Source organism: Dama dama, chromosome 9 (assembly GCF_033118175.1).
Source record: "Dama dama isolate Ldn47 chromosome 9, ASM3311817v1, whole genome shotgun sequence".
In the NCBI taxonomy this organism is placed as follows: Eukaryota; Metazoa; Chordata; class Mammalia; order Artiodactyla; family Cervidae; genus Dama; species Dama dama.
Genome location: NC_083689.1, coordinates 63,098,291 through 63,119,700, shown reverse-complemented (window position 1 = coordinate 63,119,700; position 21,410 = coordinate 63,098,291). Strand labels below are relative to the sequence as shown.

At 38.4% G+C, this 21,410-nt stretch overlaps 1 protein-coding gene and 1 long non-coding RNA gene across 12 annotated transcripts in view; both read left to right on the top strand.

The window, feature by feature from the left end:
• The window catches only part of CSNK1A1 (casein kinase 1 alpha 1), a 47,692-nt gene that overhangs the window by 1,421 nt on the left and 24,861 nt on the right, over positions 1-21,410 (top strand). The window lies entirely within an intron of this gene.
• Positions 5-21,385, top strand: LOC133062540 (uncharacterized). Its single transcript, XR_009694204.1, has 3 exons — positions 5-3,540; positions 4,377-4,496; positions 7,422-21,385. It is a non-coding gene; the product is annotated as an uncharacterized LOC133062540 (long non-coding RNA).

The following is a 21,410-nucleotide window of genomic DNA, read 5'->3' as shown; positions in this document are numbered from 1 at the left end:
AGAATCCTTGAGCAAACAGGCGATCTTCTGAGGGAAATACGGAATGGGAGAAAATGTGTAAGAGGCAGGCAGTGGGACCAGCTGAATCCGGCTCTTGGCATTTGAGTTACCTGGGTTTCCTGTGAAGCGTAAGTCACCACAATCACGGTAAATTTTAGTTTGCCAACTTAGTTTAGGATTTCAGTTTGTTAACACTCTGCTCCGTTTAGCTTCCGTCATTCTTCCCGAGGCTTTCATTTGCAGTGGAAAGTATGCGGGTCATCTTTGATCCCAACGCGGAAGGGTTGCCTGCTGCTTTCTTTCACCTCAGCTGTTACTTAGGTTTGTCCAGCGAAGTGGATTTGAGGGTGCCGAAGTGACCGGGCTGGGCCAGTTCGGGTTGCTATTGGAGCTGGCTTGGGAAATGGCTGCTCTTTTGTTGTGTTTTTGTTCCAACATGTCTTCCTCCTCCGCTTAGAAAATGGCGGAACGACGTGACTCAACCACATATTCCTGCCCTTTTCACTGCTTGGGTTCATATGTTATGCTTTCTGGATTCCCTCTTTGGCAGCTCCAAGTTGAGTAAACCTTTGAAAAGCCAAGAATAAAGCCGCAGGCAGTGGTGAGGTTCAAGGAAAGAGATGGCATAGTGACAGCCTGTTTGTGATCTCTGCAGTAGATGAGATGTGAAATTAAGTTTACTATGCAAAATCCCTCATAGTCCTTTCCAGAAGTGTTAAATTAACTCTGTAAAAAATGGTAATGTTTGTTGCATTTCAGTCTGTGTACGAAATTTTGTTTGAAATGACAAAGGCAGTTTGAGCAACACTATGTTGAAATTGACTCAGTTGTATTAAAAGGAAGCTTAATCATGTAACCACAGTTTGACAAGTAACTTTAACCTGTTGAGTTACTTGGTCAATAACTCCTCACATCTGGGAAATTGTGGCTTTTTTTTTGAAGGTGGGATATTGGCGAAGGCAAATAGTAACCAGGATAGATGATGACCAGATGAAGACATTGGGTCCTTTTAAATTAATAAAGGATTTTAGAGTAGTTCGACTTTTAAGATTAAAGAATATCTTCTTAGGATAGAGACTAAAACACAGTTTAAGATCCAGCCCTTTTCCAACAATTATTTGATAATATTTGCAAAAAGATCCAGATATAGTGGAGAATTAACTGGAATGGTATTTACCATAGCCTCTTTTACTATCCTAGCTTTTATTCCTCAAATCTTGAGTTAACTGGGTTATATACATTAATTCTGATGTGAAAACAACCAGAGAGACATTATCCTTAAAAAAATATTGAATGGTCATAAACATTTTTAATGGAGAAATTGAATGATACAATTTCCTATTGGTTGGAAGTCAGAATAAATTGTTAGGAAGAAAATACCAGGTTTATCTTACGAGATAAAGATTAATGTGAAATCTGAGATGATCAGATTTGAGGTTTTTAATGGTTCTCCATTAAAAAAAAACCCTGCTGTGGAAAAATGAAAAACCTTGATTAAAATGCTATCTTTTTTCGTCACAGAATAAAAAAAATTGTGTTAGCCTTAGAATTTTAAATTTCTCTCCTTTTGCTTATATTTTCATTTCTCCGCCCTGGCTCTTGCTGATTTACTTCCCATTACTAGTTTTTCTTAGAATTAAATGGAAATGCAATCATGCAGTATGAGGTCATTTGTGTCTGGCTTCTCTAACCTAATGCATTTGAGGTTGGGAGGTTTTATAAATTTCACAAGTCAGGTTGAATTTAATGTAAAATCATTTTCACAAAAGCAGTAAGTATCTGGTATTTTCAGTGCTAGCTCCAAATTAAGTACTCACAGTTTTATTTGGTAGCTTTTATTTAAGAACAGCACTTAGGAAGACCAATGAGGGCAGTAGTTAATATGCTGATTACCCACATAAATAAATGAAATTGACCTGTGAGCAAAATTCTGAGAAGTTGAGAGCAGAGGGAGTTGTGGAGTTACAAACTGGGTGGAGCTAAGAGATTAACCTGACTTTCAAGCTAAGACTTCTTGGGAGAGGAGATGGGATTTCAGGATCTGAGTGACTCTAAGGAAGAAAGCTTGGTAAACTTGTCAGGGAGGCTGTCCAAGAGTGAAGTCTGGCTACTGGGAGTAGTTTCTAAAGCAGAATGTAGTTACTGAATGAGGGTGAGGAAAGAGTGAACTTGTTTTAGGAGTGGTATAGTCCAGGTACATAGAAACAAAAAGTGGATCATTGGTTTTAAAGTATGAGAGAGAACTGTTTGTCCACTGAAGTGGGAAGGATAAGAAAGACTTATGCATAAGGTTTCTTTTGGGTGGCAGCAGCATCTGCTCTGCTTAGTTTGTTCCCCACTATTTCCACATTAACTGTATGGGTGGGTGTGTGTGTTTAGTTGCTCGGTCATGTCCGACTCTGTCGGCCCCATGGACTCCTCTGTCCATGGAATTGTCTAGAGAAGAACACTGGAGCGAGTTGCCATTTCCTGCTCTAGGGGATCTTCCTGACTCAGGGATTGAACCCTCTCTCTTGCATCTCCTGCGTTGGCAGGCGGATTCTTTACCACTACCTGGGAAGCCCAGTAAATACACTCAATAAATGGGAAATACTAAATTAAATTGTTTGCTTAGCTAAATTAAATAAGGCAGTCTGTTCCCCATTAGAAATTTGGCACCAAGATTTTTAGACTTCACTAATATCTTCCTCCTCCCCTGATTAACCCTCACCCTGAAAATTGTCTTAAGATTCTATGGGATATTCTAAAACAAAGGCTGAAAATTACCAGGCCTATATGTTATAAACTATCCTGCTGTATCAAGTCCTTAGTTTGTAAGGACCTTATTAAGGGATCTGTTGTGCAGAAACACAGCATCCGGTGAGTATAAAGAGCAAGAGGGGGAGGATGGTATTCAGTCTCTAGGTATTTTTAAGAAACTAAAAGCCTTTGGGTCTTGTGAATTGACCTCTGGGAGTTCAAGTTACTGTGTTTCTGTTACAACCCTCCTTTTTTTGTGCTACTTTGAACTGAATTCAATTGTTCTCTAAATCTGCCATGTGGTATTGACTGAGTGATTTGGGGTCAGTCAGTCCCTTAATCTTTCTGGGCATGTCAGTTTCCTCTTTTTTGAAATAAGAGGATTTTACCAAGTTGATAATTTTCTAATTTTGTTGGGGTAGAAGTGTCCTGGACAGAAAAGTTAAGAATTTCCTACTCGTCTGTTGGAAAAAGTTTTGCACACTGAGCTTTTTGGTAGGGTTTGTTTTGTCTTTAGCATTTATTTTATTTTTTTGACTGTGCTGGGTCTTCATTAATTGCTGTACGTAGGCCTTCAGTTGGAGTGAGCAGGGGCTACTCTAGTTGCATTGCACAGGCGTCTCACTTCAACGTCTTTTATTGCGGCGCACTGGGCTCGAAGCACGTAGGCTTCAGCATTTGCCACATGCAGGCTTAGTTGCTTCAAGACATGTGGGATCTTCCCGGACCAGGGATGGAACTTGTGTCCCCTGTACTGGCAGGAGGATTCTGTACCACTGAGCTACCACCAGGAAAACCCAGGTAGGGTTTTGTTTAAACAAGATCCCCTACTTAAATAAGTCACTGGCCTAGTTGATGTTAGGACTTGTGGCTATGAAATTTTAAGATTTATTTTCAGATGATGGTAGCTAGAAAGCATTTCATCACAGTTTGGTGTTTGGTCTAGATCTTACCTTTGAATGATATTTTAGTAGTGAGATACTACTCAGGGCCTTAAAAATACTATCTGCATCAGGTAAACCATGGGTTACTATTTAGGAGGAAGTAAATTAATGGGGTACACTTTTATAGAAAATATGATAAAGAAGATGGGCAAGGGCATAGGATAATTTTGGTTGTCTTGGTTGTTTTCTTTTAACCCACCGCCCCCCCCTTTTTTTTTGCCCTCTCTGAATATCAGAGGTCCTGGGAGATATTTGTAAAGTATTAGTTAATTCTTACTGTTCAGTGTTAAAAGCAACTTAAATTTTAATCTTAACTTTTTGACACTGAGCATATATCCTGTAAATAAATTCTAATATTGTTATCAGAGAACAAAGATGACATCTACATTGGGTATTTCTTTATTAGAGAATGTTAGAGATCACCAGATACATGAGAAATGTGATTTTAATTGGTAGAGTAACTAAAACCATAAAGTAACTGTGATATACTAAATCTGTGATATACTAAAGGTACTTATATTGGCTTATGCTGGATTTCTAGTAATGGAATAATGGAATGATGCTTAGATAGCATTTGGAGCTGGATGAAACTTGAGAGATAATAGCCACACTCGATGGTACAGATTAGACTATTGAGTCTTCTAAAGTACTTCTTACTAGATGTCTCCTAACTTCCAGTTTTCTTGTGAGCAGTTTTCACCTTTATGTCAAGATCAAATTATGTCTGCTTACATACCCCACACCTTTTCACTTGGTGCTGCAGACCCATATTATGCCTCCTTCCTTTGGTCTCATACAGAAAAACTGATAAATGTAAGTAACCTATTGTTTGCACTGTTATTTTAATTGTGAAAGTGTTATGTAGCACACCAGGCTCCTCTGTCCGTGGGATTCACTAGGCAAGAATACTGGAGTGGGTTGCCATTCTCTTCTCCAGGGGAGAATGACCCAGGGATAGAACCCTGGTCTCCTGCATTGCAGGCAAATTCTTTACTGTCTGAGCCACCAGGAAGTCCATTAGATCCTTACAATTCTTATAATCCTTTCTCTCCCTTTTGAGTCCGTGGGTTCCTAGATAGAACTTTTGTGGATGTTATTGATTTGTATCTTAAAGTGGAGTGATACTTGTAAACATTTGTATAGTCCATAGATTTTACCGCCTTGGCTTTAGTCATTTTTTAGAGCTAGGTCATTTTGTTTCTGAGTATACTTAATCTGTGGGGCTGCCCTGCTGAATCTGCCTGCAAATGCCAGAGATATGGGTTTGATCCCTGGGTCAGGAAGATCTCCTGGCGAAGAAAATGACAACCCACTCCAGTATTCTTGCCTGGGAAATCCCATGGACAGAGGAGCCTGGTGGGCTATGGTTCATGGAGTTGCAAAGAGTTGGACATGACTCAGTGACTAGAGTCACTATCTAATATCTAATACTTAATATGTATCTAAGATACGATTTGCTAAGGTTTTCCCATTATCTGTCCTGTTTAGTAGAAACTTCAATGTCAAGAAGTCTGTATAAGAGAATTTGAATTTGAAGCAAATGTTAACTCATTTAATCTTTTTAACTTATTCCATTTTATTTTTTTAAATATAATTTTTGTGTTTATTTTTGGCTGAGCTGGGTCTTTGTTGCTGTGCAGGTAGGCTTTCCTCTAGCTGTGGAGAGTTGGGAATTACGCTGCAGTTGCGGCGTGCAGGCTTCTGGTTGCGGAGCGCAGGCTTCTGGGCGGGCGGGTCTCAGGCTTAGAGCGTGTGGGCTCTTCCCGGATCAGAGCTGAGACACCCGCATTGGTCTCTTGCTTTGGTAGGTGGATTCTTTACCACTGAGCTACCAGGGAAGCTGTATTCCATTTTATTCTTAAGATCAGTTCTTGAATTTTAACAGAAGTTTTTCTGAAGCTAAATGAGTACCTTAATAGCTTTCATAATATAAATGAATACCTAGTCTAAATGAAGTTTTCTGTTACTTTTTTTTTTTTTTAATTAGTTGGAGGTTCTGTTACTATTTTATACAATACAAGTGTCTCTTGAAAATTGTGAAAAAACTAGTAATCACATAACATATACTGATCCATGAATGGAATCTTTTTAATGAGGTGTGGCTTTCATACAGTGTAGTGTATATAGATAGATAGATAGATAGATAGATTAATGTATCATTGAATCAGTTTTGACAAATGCATGCACTGTAACCCACACTCTCTATTGACATAAAGAATATTTTTTTTTTTTAAATACTGCTAATCCTTGATAGGCGACATTTTGTGACAACATAGATTTTATGTATTTTTTTAATTGACCTTTTGAATTATTGTAATGTTATTTTTCTGGATTTGATGTTGATTTGTCAGTATGTACGACTACAAGTTAGTAATATGTTTATCACCGTGATGTATACTAACCATCAGTGGGGTATATTTAATAGGGACTTCAGAAGTGCTGTAGAAAAATGCTTAGTTGGATGGTACATTTTGATCCTTATATTTTATTTTTCTGATCCTCAATAAAAAGGGAAATGGAAAGAGCATTGTATTGAGAGTCAATACTTAGGTTCTGTCTGTGGTGTCATCTAGATTTGAACTTAGAATGAATTCTATCATGAATGTCAGTTTTCCTTTATAAAAGGGATTTTGTAAGACTGTCTTGGTCTTGAGTTTTTTTAAATGCAGTGTATAAATTAGTGGCATCCCTGCACGTGGGGAAAAAAAAAAAAGAACCAATATCCAGGCATTGCCCATGATCTCATTTAATCATTACAGGAATTCTGTAAGTTGAGTCAAAATAGTTAATTTGCCTAAAGTCACACAGTTAATGTGATATTTGAATAGATTTTTACTGTCTCTTTCAACAGTATCAGTGGTTCCCAAACTGAGGTGCACATTGTAATCAATTAGAAAACTTTAAAAAAATATTGACACCTGGCTCCTAACCTCAGATATTTTGAATTAATTGATTTGAGGGTATGACTTCTAGTTTAATTTAGTTTTGGGGTTTTTTGGCTGCACTATGCAGCTTATGAAATCTTCATTACCTAGCCAGGGATTGAAACTGGGTCCCCCGGCAGTGGAAGCCCAGAATCCTAACCGCTGGACCAAATCTAGTATTTCTTAAGTGAACAAATGGAAACATGGCTGTACTGGTTGATTTAGCTTTGAATCCTGATGTAGAGATACTGACATATCAAAATGCTGATATCTGTTAATTTCACAGTAAAGGCTTGCTAATGTGGACCTTTGTCAGCTTCAGTATTTATCAGTGGTTTGTTGGCCTTTTGGAATTTCTTTTGGCTCAAACTTGCAATTTTTTCTACAGGAGAATTTTTTTTTTTTTGTAAGAAAGATGGTGACAGTGACTAAGCATACATGGTATATATCACATGTTTCATTTGTGCCAGCGTTAAGTGTGCAACGACAGAGTTTGCAAATTAACCTGAAATTGAGGCTGTCCTATATTTCAGGTCCTTTGGAGGCTGCTCTGAGTGCTACTTAACCTGCTACACTTTCTTACACTGCCAGACTATTCTATCTACATCTAAGGTGGCTTTTATGGTGAGGGGAGAATGAGATCTGATTTAAAACTGCCTTGTTTGTTGGAAAGTGGTAGCATGAGGTTTTGTACATTTTGTTTCAAATTCCAAATTTTCAAAGTCTTTCAGTTGTACACTTTCCTTGTTCTGCTTTTTTTTGTTCTCTCAATTGAAATTATTCTTAGCACTAAGCTTCCCTGATGGTTCAGCAGGTAAAGAATCTCCCTTCCAATGCAGAAGATATAGGAGACTTGGGTTTGATCCCTGGGTCAGGAAGGTCCCCTGGAGAAGGAAATGCAGCCCACTCCAGTATTCTTGCCTGAAGAATTCCATGGACAGAGGAGTCTGGCGGGCTGCAATCCATAGGGTCACAAAGAGCGAGACCTGACTGAGCATCTGAGCACATATATCTACTTACTGGAAACCTAGTGTTTTCATTTTTTGAGCCTTCATAATATTAATATTTTGTATCCTTCTTAAGGAAGGGAGTGTTGTTGGCTTTTTCTCTGAAAATTAAAGTTCTTTTCTTGGAGAGTGTCAGTGAACTTTACGGTACCTTCTAGAGAATAAGCAAACATTTCTTTTCTTTTATTCAACAAATACATGTATATGTGAGTACTTAACTGTTGTGCAGTTTCAGATAATGGGCACATTTCAACGAACAGATAATTTTTGTGAGGCCTACATTCTTTTTGAATATATACCATGTGCATGACATGTAGTTGTGACTTTGTCCCTTGCTGAAAGTTAGTTGCAGAGATATCTAGATTTCATACTGTGAGGACATAACCTTTCCTTAACATCAGACAGCATGCTGAGCTATCCAGAGATTATCTTGATTGGAGAGGTCAGCAGAGACCCCATTATGTCTCCTTGTGAATCCTGCTTAGTCAACATTTCTCAAACATCAGCCGTGCATAGTAATTACATTCAGAGCTTGTTTAAAATGTAAGGTTTTCTGCCTCACCCCTAGATTTGTTTGACCAGTACTGGACTGGGCCTTGTGAGTGTATTTTCATCAAGTATATTCCTGCTAAAGAATATGAGATAATTCCTGCTAAAGACCAGAGAACCACACTTTGAGAAATACTGTGCTGAGGTTTTAACACTTCATTGTTTTGAGCTGTTGGGGGTAGTTAATGATTATTTTGCTGAGAGGACTCTGACTGTTGTAGGAGATGCTATTGTCTTGTTATTTCATAACTGTTGGGCAACTGCTTTTTGTTATGAAAGTACTCCTTATATTTGTGTAGTGCTTTTATAATCTCATAATTACTAGGAGACCTCTTGATAGATAAGTATATTAAGAATGTTTACCAGTGAGCAAAAATGGCTTAGACAGGCAAGAAAATGACAAAGGAAGAACTGGAACTTGTGTTTTTGACCATCGATGGATTCATTATTCTTTTCATTTTATTGCATGTACTGAGAGTTTAGCTAGCTTTCCATTCTCAAGTCCAACTGCTGGTTTACTGAGCCACTTTTTATTTGTTTAGTCACCGGAGGGCATTTTTATAAGTACACGTTGCATAGTTCTATATTATTAGTTTAGATTTACATAGAATTTAATTTATGAAAAGATATTCATGTGTTTATACGTTACTTTTTTCTTTCATCTTAGATCATTCTAGTAGCTTGTGTTGCCTCTTCCATTTTCCCCTTTCCTATACTTGTGTTAACATTTCAAGCCCAGACTTTGTGTTCTCTTCTATTACTTCCCCTCCTAAAAGATTATATCAAACTTTGGAATCGTTTGTTTTTTGTGTGTGTTCATTTGCTAATGTAGAGAAATTTGAGTTGTTTTCAAAATCTATAATCTGGATTTACTAAGCAAATCAATGTAGTGTGTGTGTGGCGGGGCAGTGTTTCATCCAGCCAAAATTATTTGTTCTCCTAGATCTTTATATGTAAAACTGTCTTAATACAAATGATTCCTATATTGCTAAAAGTACCTTAAAGAAAATGGTACACTATTTGGTCTCTAAATAGTGTACTGAGAGATACTTTGATTTCCGGACTTACTTGCTTTAAGACTTTAATGTGTGTTTTCTCAGACTTTCTCTTAAGGAGTGGAGGTAAGTCATTTTAGCCTTGAGAATTTGAAATTTAATTTAGGAAGAAGGAAAAGGGAACCCGATTTTGTTTTTTGTTTTTATTTGGCTGCACCATGCATAATTCCTGACCAGGGATCCAACCCATGCACCCTGCATTGGAAGTGCAGAGTCCTAACCACTGGACTTTCAGGGAAATCTCTCTGGGGCCTAATTTTGATATTTTGAAAGTAGCATTGATGGTTATATCTTTGGACATGTTGAGTTTAAGGTGATAGGATATCTCAGGCTTAGCTTTTGTATAATTAAGTTAGCAGAGATACAGACAGACCTAAACCTCAGCCAGGGAATTAGGACTGGTGTTTATTTAGATCTGAGCAAGATCAGTGTAGAAGTGATAGTAGCGAAAGGAAATTGAGAGGTAAGGACTGAATTCTTGGGTGGAAATGCAAAGGTAATCAAGGCAAGAGGAGAGTTGCGATAATGGGATGTTGCAGTCAATGGAAGCCAGTTTTAAGGGACAGGCAGAGGCCAGATTTTTGGAGTTTCTTATTGTATATGAAACTTTGCCTTTTTGGTGTATGTAACGGGAGAGGGACGTTGTTTTCACAGCAGAGAAATGGCACCACGAAACTGTCGAGGAATGACTAAAACTAGGGGACTGTAGAAAGGCATCTTTCAATTTAGCTCAGATGCCAACTTTTCTAATAAGCCTTCCCTTTTATCTACTCTGAATAAATTACTTAACTCCTATATTTCATATTTACTTTATTGTTGCTATATTGTACTTGTCACCAGTTCTTCTAGACCTTAAGATGCTTTTGGCATCCTTTTTGACAGTTCATGCACATAGCAGCTGCTTAATAAGTGTTGAGTGAGACTTGAAGAGCAGATTTTAGTAAAGGATTTTTAACAGTTTTGATGAGACTATGTATGTAAGCATCATCAACTTAAAGTGTGCAATTCATTGGTTTTTACTATATGTACAGAGTTGTGCTGCCATCCATCACCATAATCCAATTAAACAATACTTTAATCCCCTCCTGTCCCCAAAAAACCTTGAACATATTAGTGATTACTCTCCATATCCTACTAGGCCTTAGATAGCCACTTGTCTGCTTTCTATATGTTTGCTTATTTAAAAAGATTGGTATTGTGAAAACTACAGATGTACTGTCCCACTTCCCAGTGGAAAAGTATATTTTAATACTTGTATTCCCCTGGAGGTTCCAGTTCTTCACATATTGTCTTCCAGTACTACTGTATCCAAGGCTAGAGAAAGCAATGACAGCAAGAACCATTTGTGATCTTTGAAATATAATATTGGGCAGTATGATGAGGTGAGAATGATAACCGTTATACTGGGAACCAAGAAAAAAAGTAAGATGGCAGATAAAAACTAGATTTTTAACAAGTTACCTGTGAACAAGATAATAGGGTGATCTTGTCTTTTACTATGTACCAACAGTGCTGGCTGTTTTCAGTTCCTTGTGAATAGCAAAGCTTAGTGTGTACTCCTAACCCCTACCCACCTCTTTACCTGGCCATCTTCTGTTTGTGCTTCAAGAATCAACTTTACTTGTTCATCGAGAAGTTTTCCTCAGTGCTTCCCTCTAAAAAATTGATTGGGTCCCCATAATTTGTACCTTTCACCATCAGTTTCTCTTTCATCATTTGCCTACACAGACTGATATAAACTATGAGAGCAAAAATTACTTGGTTTTGTCTTGTTAGCTACCATAAATGTTGAAAAGGTAGAGGAACAGCATTTAGTAGTAGGTAGTACCAAGTATCAAGGCACAATTTTTTGTTTGTGTTTTTAAAAATTTGGAGGTTAAAGAACGTCTATGAATGTTTTAAAGCAGAGGGCAAGGAACAGGAAGACAAATATGGAAATCTTACAGCATAAATCAAAGATCTTAGGGGTCATATTGTCAGCAGAGGGTTAGTAGTAGTAGGTAGGAGGGTTAGGATGAAGAAGGAAAATGAATCATCTTAGTTAACATTATTATTGGCTGAGTGAAACGCGCTGCACAAGTTTTAGATCTTAATCTACAGTCTGTTTACCTTAAAAACAGACTGTTTTTAGAGGGGCTTCCCTAGTGGCTCAGTGGTAAAGAATCTGCCTGCCAACACAGGAGACATGGGTTCAATCCCTGGTCTGGGAAGATCCCACATGCCGCAGAGCAACTAAGCCCCAGCACCACAATTACTGAACCTGTGCCCTAGAGCCTAGTAGCTGCAACTACTGAAGCCTGCGTATCCTAGAGCCCATGCTCTGCAACAAGAGAGTAGCCCCCGTTCACAACTAGAGAAAAGCCTGCACACAGTAACAAAGACCCAACACAACCAGAAATTTAAAAAAAAAAAAAAAAAAAAAAATCTGTTTAGAGCAGGGTTCTTAACTTGATTCAGGGATATCCCTTCTTCTTTTCAAGAGGTCATTGAGTTGGATGAAAAACATTCCAAAGTTTATTTTCAAGTGCCTCACTAGTTTTGACAGTACCTGTGGCTTTGTCACCAATAGAGATCACAGATATTTTTGTATCACATTGTTGCATGTATCTCAAAATAGTCTTTATTCCAATCATACTTCAAAATTATAGTACTAATTAGACCCGCCCCTAAATTTTATTATGTAGTGCTTTAATAAAGAGCATGTATTTTACTATATCAAGATTGATTTTAAAGTAATTTTATGATAACTGAATTGCTCTAAAATTCCTTTCCTTTATAATGCTACATATTATGCTTTTAAAATATTCTGAGAAGGGATCAGTAGGCCTCATTAGACAGTCAAAGCTGTGTGTGGGGGGTCCATGACAACAAAAAAAGAACTCTTGATGTAGAACTAGTGACTCCAACTCCCACCCACCCACACATAACTTGTTTGAGCAAATTCTTGGTGAAAGTGGAAGTTGCTCAGTCGTGTCTGACTCTTTGCGACCGACCCCATGGACTATACAGTCCATGGAATTCTACAGGCCAGAATACTGGAGCGGGTAGCTGTCCTCTTCTCCAGGGTTTCTTCCCAACCCAGGGATTGAACCCAGGCCTACCACGTTGCAGGCAGATTCTTTACCTGCTGAGCCACCAGGGAAGCCCAAGAATACTGAAGTGGGTAGCCTGTCCCTTTTGCAGTGGATCTTCCCAACCTGGGAATGGAACCGGGGTCTCCTGCATTGCAGGCCAATTCTTTACCAACTGAGCTACCACGGAAGCCCAAGTTCTTGGTCATTGTGGCTAAATAAAAAACACTTGTTTGATGCAGGATTGGCCTCTCACTTGGTGGATATCCACTGTTTTGTTTTCCCCTTCTAGACTTGTTCAGTTTTTATCAAATTACTTCCATGCTTGTTAATACCCTCCCCACGGGTGTGAGATTGTAAGGATGGGAAAATTAGCCAGTTAAAGACCTGGGAGAGTTCTGGGAAAGGTTCAGTGAAGTAAAAGATAAAATTAATATCTAAAATTTCTTGAAATCATCACATCAGAATTATTCCTCTGATCACCATATCTACCTCTAAAACTGGTTCTTTTGTTCTGTCTAAACTTTAGTCTAAATTTCTTTACTAAACCTGATTTTCAGACTTCCTTGGTATGGTCCATTGGTTAAGACTCAGCACATCCAGTATACGGGGTGCGGTTCCATCCCTGGTCTGGGAACTAAGATCTCACGTGCTATGTGGCGGTGCAGCAAAGTAAAAAAACAACTTGATTTTCCAGATCTTTACAGTAGCCAAATAGCAACATAGTGTCATTCTCTAGTGAAAATCCTCTGGATCTCAAACCAGTTCAAAGATATTTCTGCAGTTGTTTAAGTCCAAAGGATTGTGAATAAAAATTTCCTGTTACTGAACTTGTGAAATATGAATTGTGTTTTAAATGTGAAATTGTGAGAAGAGGAAATAGATTGATGTTTTGATGGCAAAAGAAGTTTAGATCATTAAATTTTAGGTGTCTTGTATTCAAAATAAAATGAAGGTCACTAATCTAAGGAACAAATAAGGGCAGAGAAGCTTTCGGAGAATGATAGTTACACAACAGTCTTGTGTACCAAGTTAATAGAAAATCAGGAGATGCCCCAAGTTTAGTCCTGTGTCTGGTTCTCTTTCAGAAAGGCTGAAGAGTTATCATGAATAAAAAATATAGTCAAACTGGTACATTATGGTTCTGTTTTTGTGGTGAAAAATGCCATTAGTAAAATAGAGCTTTATAAGTACTAACAGTTTTAGGTTAAAGGAGTTACAGTGTCTTTAACACTGAAGTTCATAGATGGTTCTACCTTTCAGTCAACTATTGAATGCAGTACTAGGAGGACTGGTGACTCTTGAGACTCAGGAATTTAAATTGAGAATTGAGGGTAGCCTCCTGTTGGATTCTGGTAATTTCGGAGGACAGTGGTAGTAGGAAGTGCCTTTCTTAACTGTTGTAAATGAATTGTTAATCCCAATGCACACTCACACCAAAAAACAAAACATGGAAAGAAAAGGCAACATGGCATGATTACGATGAGAAGCAAGAAGGAAGATACAGGAAAAGATGCACTAGAATTGCCTGTAGGTAATTTTTTTGGCCCATGGTAATTTGGGTGCTATTGAAGGATAGGATAGCAAGTGTCTTGTAATTTCATGGCTGCAGTCACCATCTGCAGTGATTCTGGAGCTCAAAAAAATAGTCTGTACTGTTTCCATTGTTTCCCCATCTATTTGCCATGAAGTGCGGGGACCGGATGCCATGATCTTAGTTTTCTGAATGTTGAGTTTTAAGCCAGCTTTTTCACTCTCCTCTTTCACTTTCATCAGGAGGCTCTTTAGTTCTTTTTCACTTTCTGACATAAGGGTGGTGTCATCTGCATATCTGAGGCTATTGATATTTCTCCCAGCATTCTTGATTCCAGCTTGTGCTTCATCCAGCCCGGCATTTTGCATGATGTACTCTGCATATAAGTTAAATAAGCAGGGTGACAATATACAGACTTGATGTACTCCTTTCCAAATTTGGAGCCAGTCCATTGTTCCATGTCTGGTTCTAACTGTTGCTTCTTGACCTACATACAGATTTCTCAAGAGGCAGGCAGGTGGTCTGGTAGTCCCATCTCTTTAAGAATTTTCCAGTTTGCTGTGATCCACACAGGCAAAGGCTTTGCATAGTCAATAAAGCAGAAGTAGCTGTTTTTCTGAAACTGTCTTGCTTTTTCGATGATCCAACGGATGTTGACAATTTGACAATTTGATCTCTGGTTCCTCTGCCTTTTCTAAATTCAGCTTGAACATCTGGAAGTTCACGGTTCACGTGCTGTTGAAGCCTGGCTTGGAGAATTTTGAGCATTACTTTGCTAGTGTGAGAGATGAGTGCAATTGTGTGGTAGTTTGAACATTCTTTGGGATTGCCTTTCTTCAGGATTGGAATGGAAACTGACCTTTTCCAGTCCTGTGGCCACTGCTGAGTTTTCCAAATTTGCTGACTTATTGAGTGCAGCACTTTCTCAGCATCATCTTTTAGGATTTGAAATAGCTCAACTGGAATTCCAGCACCTCCTCTAGCTTTGTTCCTAGGGATGCTTCCTAAGGCCCACTTTACTTATTATTTGGCTTCTTTGTGTCAAAGATGAGTAGATGCTTCCTGGTGAGTTTATACTTTCAGTACAGGGAGTATTTTTTTTATTCCTTGCTTTGTTTTTCTCATCTGCCACGTCAGGTGTGCCCTAGCCTTTTAAAACCTCTGATACAGCTTTTTATTCTTTAATTCAGCAAATGTTACTGAGTATTTCCTGCTTGTAAGGCATTGTGCTGGATGCTGACAATACATAGTTGTGAACAAGACATAAAATGGCTCTTCCTGTTACATTAGGACTCTCTAAAGGAATTGAACTGATGAGTCTTATATACAGGCATATCTCAAAGTTATTCCAGGTTCAGTTCCAGAACACCACAGTAAAGCAAAGTCACACAAATTTTTTGGCAAGTATGTGTATTAATTTTGAAATACCTTATTGCTGAAAAGTGCTAGCCCATCATCTGAGCTTTGAGCAAGAGGTAATTTTTTGCAATAATAGCATCAAAAATGAAGATCCTAGATCACCACAACAATATAATAATAACGAAAATATCAAAAATAATGAAAATGTGATGGACACAAAGTGAGCATGTACTGTTGGAGAAGTGGCGCCAGTAGACTTGCTCCAGACAGGGTTGCCACAAACCTTCAGTTTGTTTAAAAAAAAGTGATACCTGCAGAGAGCAATAAAGAAAGATATGCTTGTATTATAGATAGAGTTTTGTTATGAGGGATTGGCTTACACGATCATGAAGGCCAAGAGATCCCATGACCTGTGGTCCATGTAAGCTGGAGGCCCAGGAAAACCAGTAGTGCATTTCTGCTTCAAGCCTAAAGGCCTGGAAGCCAAGGGAACCAGAGATTTAAGTCCCAGGTTGAGTCCTAAGATCTGAAAACCAGGAGCACGGATGTCTGAGAGGAGGAGAAGGTTGATTATTTCAGTGCTAGCAGAGAGGGAATTTTCTCTTCCTCTGCCTTTTTGTTCTATTCAGGTCCTCCACGCAAGGGAGAGTGATCTTCTTTTCTTAGCCTGTCATTCTGATGCTAATCTCTTCTGGAGACACCTTCACAGACACCCCAAAATAACGTTTTACAAACTTTTCCAGAATCCCTTAGCCCAGTAAGGTTGACACATAAAATTAACCATCACACTAATCAAGCCATAAGAGAAGGCCTATGTTAAACAAATGTTACCTTTTCTGTTACTATTGTTCTAGTCATAGGGATGGAACATTTAGGTGCTTTAATCTGAACTGAGTATATTTATGATGATTACACTGATTTACTATTCTTGGAAGTCGTTGGGTCTCACAGCAATATTTAAAATATTTCATTCTTTTTTAAGATACTTTTATTTTTGTAGATATTTATTAGGGAAAAGAAAGAAACCCTTAGCTCCAAATCTTCTAATTGGTCTTCATGTCATTGTCATTCCTCTTACTCCCTAGTTTCCATATTGCATACTGATTGATACCAAGGCCAGCTTTTAATATTGACTTAATTATATTAGGTCCTAGACATACCCTACTGATATTTTCCCAGTTATCTATAAAACTTAAAGCACTTTAGCCTGGCATTCAAGAGTCTATATAATATAGCCCCAAACTATCAGTCACTTTGATTCTCCCCTTTTTATGAACCTGTGTCTATTCTTGCCCGCTGCCTAAGACATCCTTTCCTACCTTCCCTATTGAAATATTATCCCTCCTTCAGGATCTGATTGGTAATAGACCATTTTCACTACGTTTCTTTCTTTAGACAGATGCAGTTCAACCCATTGATTTTTTTTTTTTTTGCTTTTCTGAATTCTGTTAGCATTTTTTGGTCAGCCCCAGTGACTTGTACATGTGTCATCTTAAGTTTGTGCTTTTTACATGTGTCGTAATTTTTTAGCTAGAATTACTTTGGGTAGGGGTTTAGAAGAACAAGATGAGATCAGAGATGGACCGTGCCTTCTGTTAGAATTTTCTTCAGACCTTAAGGGACCTTTTCTAATGCTGTCAGTAAGTAATGATGATTTTTTTGAATTGCAAACTCATTCTTTGGCCTGTTTCCTTGATTGATCAGGCAACACTGAGTCTAAAGACATTTGAAACAGGAAACGAGAACTTGTACTTTTGTTTTTACTTTCATCCATTAAATTATTTGATTTTTCTGCATGTTTTGAAACTACGTAAGGTCCAAATCAAACCAATTTTTTTTTTTACTCATAAATTATCAGAGTTACCTACAGTGTGCACATTACCATAGTGTGAAGTGAAAGTGAAGGTGTCATTCGCTCAGTGCCCGACTCTTTGCTACCCCATGGACTGTAGCCCTCCGGGCTCCTCTCTCCATGGAATTTCCTAGGCAAGAATAATACTAAAGTGGGTAGCCATTCCCTTCTCCAGGGGATCTTCCCCACCCAGGGATCAAACCCATTTCTCCCGCATTGCAGGCAGATTCTTCTCCCTCTGAGCCACTAGGGAAGCCTCTTAGCACAGTGTATGTACTTAGTAGCAACACATTGTTACGTACATTATAAAAAATGTCTAAAGATATGACCTTCAGTTTCTGGTTGAAGGCAGAAACAGGAGTGAGGCTTTCACTTTGGTGTGTTTCAGGTAGTCTACAAACTTAAGTGACCTCAGAGAATCAGGTTTGTGCTTGCTCATTAGCCAGGTTCTGTGAAGACTTATAAAAAACAAACAGTAAGCCCTATGTTACCAGGTGGAGAGTGAGTGAAGCACCAAAGTAACAGTACCTGAATATTTGTACTGTCAAGGGGTTAGATCTTGGATTTAAGCAGTGGTCAGTGGCTATGGGAATTCTGTGAAATGAGAGATCTGTGTGAGACAGGCTACTTAAGGAAGATTTCTCTGACAGCTGGGTATTAGTATGTTGCGATTGAAAATGGAGAGTTAGAAGCTCTCAGAATAAAAGGAAAACATGGAGGTGAAGGTAGAAACTGAGTGAGTATGATTTGGGTAAGCAGAAGACTGTTCCTGGCTCCTAATCTGTGTGTAATAAGGTCTGGATGGATTGCACAGGTGGAAAACACAGATGGGGAGGGTGTGAGGTCTTAGGTTTCCAGAAATTAGTTATATGTTCCTTGCCCTCCAGGCTCCTCTGTCCATGGGGATTCTCCAGGCAACAATACTGGAGTGAATTGCCAGACCCTTCTCCAGGGGATCTTCCCAAATCAGGGATTGAACCCAGGTCTCCTGCATTGCAGGTGAATTCTTTACCATGCGAGCCACCAGGGAAGCCCTGAGATCAGAAGGGAATATGAAAGATAGAAACACCTGTCACTTAGATTTAAGGAGTAAAAATACCAGTTTCTAAGCAGAAAGGCCTAAGTACTTTAGAAATGCATTGTTGCACTTTGGGGAAAAATGCCTTTGAAACATTTATGTTTTAACTATTTGTTATTGAATGTCTTCTTGACATTGAGAATAGGGGATATGTCTTAAAGTTGTGTGTGTGTGTGTATGTGCGTGCGCGCATGTTCAGTTGGGTCCAATTCTTTGCTACCCTATGGAGTGGGGCCCGCCAGGCTTCTCTGTCCATGGGATTTTCCCAGCAAGAATACTGGAGTGGGTTGCCATTTTCTTCTCAGGGGATCAAACCTAAGTCTCCTGCGTCTCTATTGCACGTAGATGCTTTACTGCTGAACCAGCAGGGCTTAAATTCATACACTTAAAGCAATAAGAAGAAAAATGCCTGATGACTTGATTTTTTTTTTTTTTTAAGTATGTTTCTAAATTCATCTGATTTTTCCTTGTTTCTAATTATTCTGAGAGCATTCTGTTAAAGGCCTGCTTTGCATATGACTTCTCAAAAAGTGCTTTTTGAAATTAGGTGATTACTTGGCAGTGTGACGTATGAATTTGTGCCTTTGACTTGTCAGATTTGTAGTTTGGGTTGGATGCTTGTAAAATTGACTTTATTGTAATTTTGTTAAGGAGCTATTGGTACAAATTTGTTGATGTACTCGTGAGATGTAGTCTTATGAGAGTTAGATTTGTGCTTTCTCTTTTGCCTTTGACTTTTAGTGACTTCCCCTCACTTCCTTAGCATTTTCTGTACTTTGTATTCTTGATTAGAGTCATTTCTTTTTCTTTAAAACCTAGCTAAATTAGATTTATGTTAAAAATCTGCCATAATTCTTAGTATTGGATATTTATAATAGTAAGAATTGGTTTTGAAGTTCCTGATAGCTTCCCAGCACAAATTTACCTCTGCAGTTAAGTACGGAAAGGAGAAAAAAGAAGGAAAACAAGAGGAATCAGGAAAGGAGAACATAACCCTATTTCATTTTGTTCATCACTTATCTTTCAGTATTATTATTTGTTTTGTTTTACCCATCTCTTCCCACGTCCACCCCTATCCCTCAACCCCCCAAAACCCACCACTGTGACCTTTTTTGTGTGTGAGAGAGCTTTTCTTCAAAGTAAATGTTGGAATGAATGTGAAGGGTATTGAATTCCTGTATGGAAAATAAAGGATTGAGAAGAGAATTTTACAGACGCTTTGAACACGGTTTTAGATACAATCTCAGCCATTAGCAGATTGGCACTTCTGTTGCTTTTCTTAGGCTAGTGGGCACAATCTCTGTAAGGTTAAAAAAAAAAACCCTCTTTCTCCACCAGGCTATCTTTTTCAGCAAAGACATGTGAAAATGAATTCCTCTTTGTGTGTTTGGTAGTTATTCATGGTTCCTGTTTGCAAAGTAGTCCTCAGGAACAGGTGAAACAAAAGTGTAGGAAACAATGTGCGCTTTTTAAGTCTAGTCCCTTTCTGATCTTTTACATAAAATTCTAGGGATAGTATTTGTTGGACCTCGATATGGGACCACACTTAAGTAGGACAGCAAGGAGATCAAACCAGTCAGTGCTAATCCTAAATCAAACCGTCTAGTCAAAGCTATGGTTTTTCCAGTAGTCATGTATGGATGTGAGAGTTGGACTATAAAGAAAGCTGAGCGCTGAAGAATTGATGCTTTTCAACTGTGGTGTTGGAGAAGACTCTTGAGTCCCTTCGACAGCAAGGAGATCCAACCAGTCCATCCTAAAGGAGATCAGTCCTGAGTGTTCTTCGGAAGGACTGATGTTGAAGCTGAAACTCCAGTACTTTGGCCACCTGATGCAAAGAGCTGACTTGTTTGAAAAGACCCTGATGCTGGGAAAGATTGAAGGCAGGAGGAGAAGGGGACGACGGAGGATGAGATGGTTGAATGGCATGAGTTTGAGCAAGCTCTGAGAGATGGTGAAGGACAGGGAAGCCTGGCATGCTGCAGGCCGTTCACAAAGAGTTGGACATGATTGAGAAACTGAATGACAACAAAAACACTAAATGTTTAAAACAGATTTTTTAAAGCATTTTTTCCCTGTTTTGAATTTTTTTTCAAATATATGTTTATTTATTTTTATTTGGCTGCACCAGGTCTTAGTTGCAACATGCAGGATCTTTAGTTGAGGCATATGGAAATCTAGTTCCCTGCTGAGGGATCGAACCCAGGTCCCCTGCATTGGGAACCCAGACAGAGTCCTAGCCACTGGACCACCAGGGAAGTCCTGAATATTTTTAAAACACGTAAACTTTTCAAATGGTAAATCCAGATATAGTTTCTTATTAGAGTTATTAAAGACATCACTTCAGTCAGCTTTAAAATAGCTTCCTCTTTTGTTTTGTTTACATTTTAAATAAAAGCCAGTTCTTTTCCAAGCTGGGATTTTGTTTGTTTGTTTTTTTGCTGCACTATGCAGCATGTGGGATCTTTAGTTCCCTGACCAGGGATCAAACCCATGCCCCCTGTAATAGAAGCAAGGAGTCCCAACCAACCATGGACTGCCAGGGAATTCCCTCAAGCAAATTTCATAATTTAGCTAAGTTTAAAATACAAATGATAGTGCATATTTTTCAGAAACTACCCTTATCTGACCTAGAGACATAGACACTTGCAATCACTTACTGCAGTGATTCCTAATCCTTAGAGTCTCTGAAACTAGCAGTTGATATTCCTAGAGTTATTGGGGATAAATGTATATACACAGAAATATAGCAGTGGATAATTAAAGCATGATCCTTCTAATAAAAAGTGAATGTCATCCTTGTGGTAATGGGAGTATTTTCTGTAATCTGGAACTAAGCAAGAATGTGACTCCTTATAAATAGAACTTGGTGGGAAGTGGAACAGGAGTTATAATAAAATGGATATTTACTCTCTGAAACATTTTGGGATGACTGATAAAAATCTCCTTCATTTTTTCAATTAAAAAGTAAGACCAGGTGAGGTTTAGAAACTTGCCCGAGGAATTAATTACAGGATTTAATGGTGCATGGATAGAGAATTCCGCTGCTGTGCTTAAGAAGCATTTTAAGGTTGCCACACAAGTACTAACTTAATGGGACAGTCGGTTGCTTGACAGAAACAAATCCCTTTATACATTATTTTGTGTTGGGCAATGTAGTCAGTAAGTGGGGTCATCAGCTAAATAGAGGAAAACAACCTTAAATAAAAACCTAGAGGGAAACTATCTTACATTTTTAAAATTTGGTGATGTTAAGTGATAATCAGCTTTTTATAATGCCTTCCTCTTTCCCTCTTTG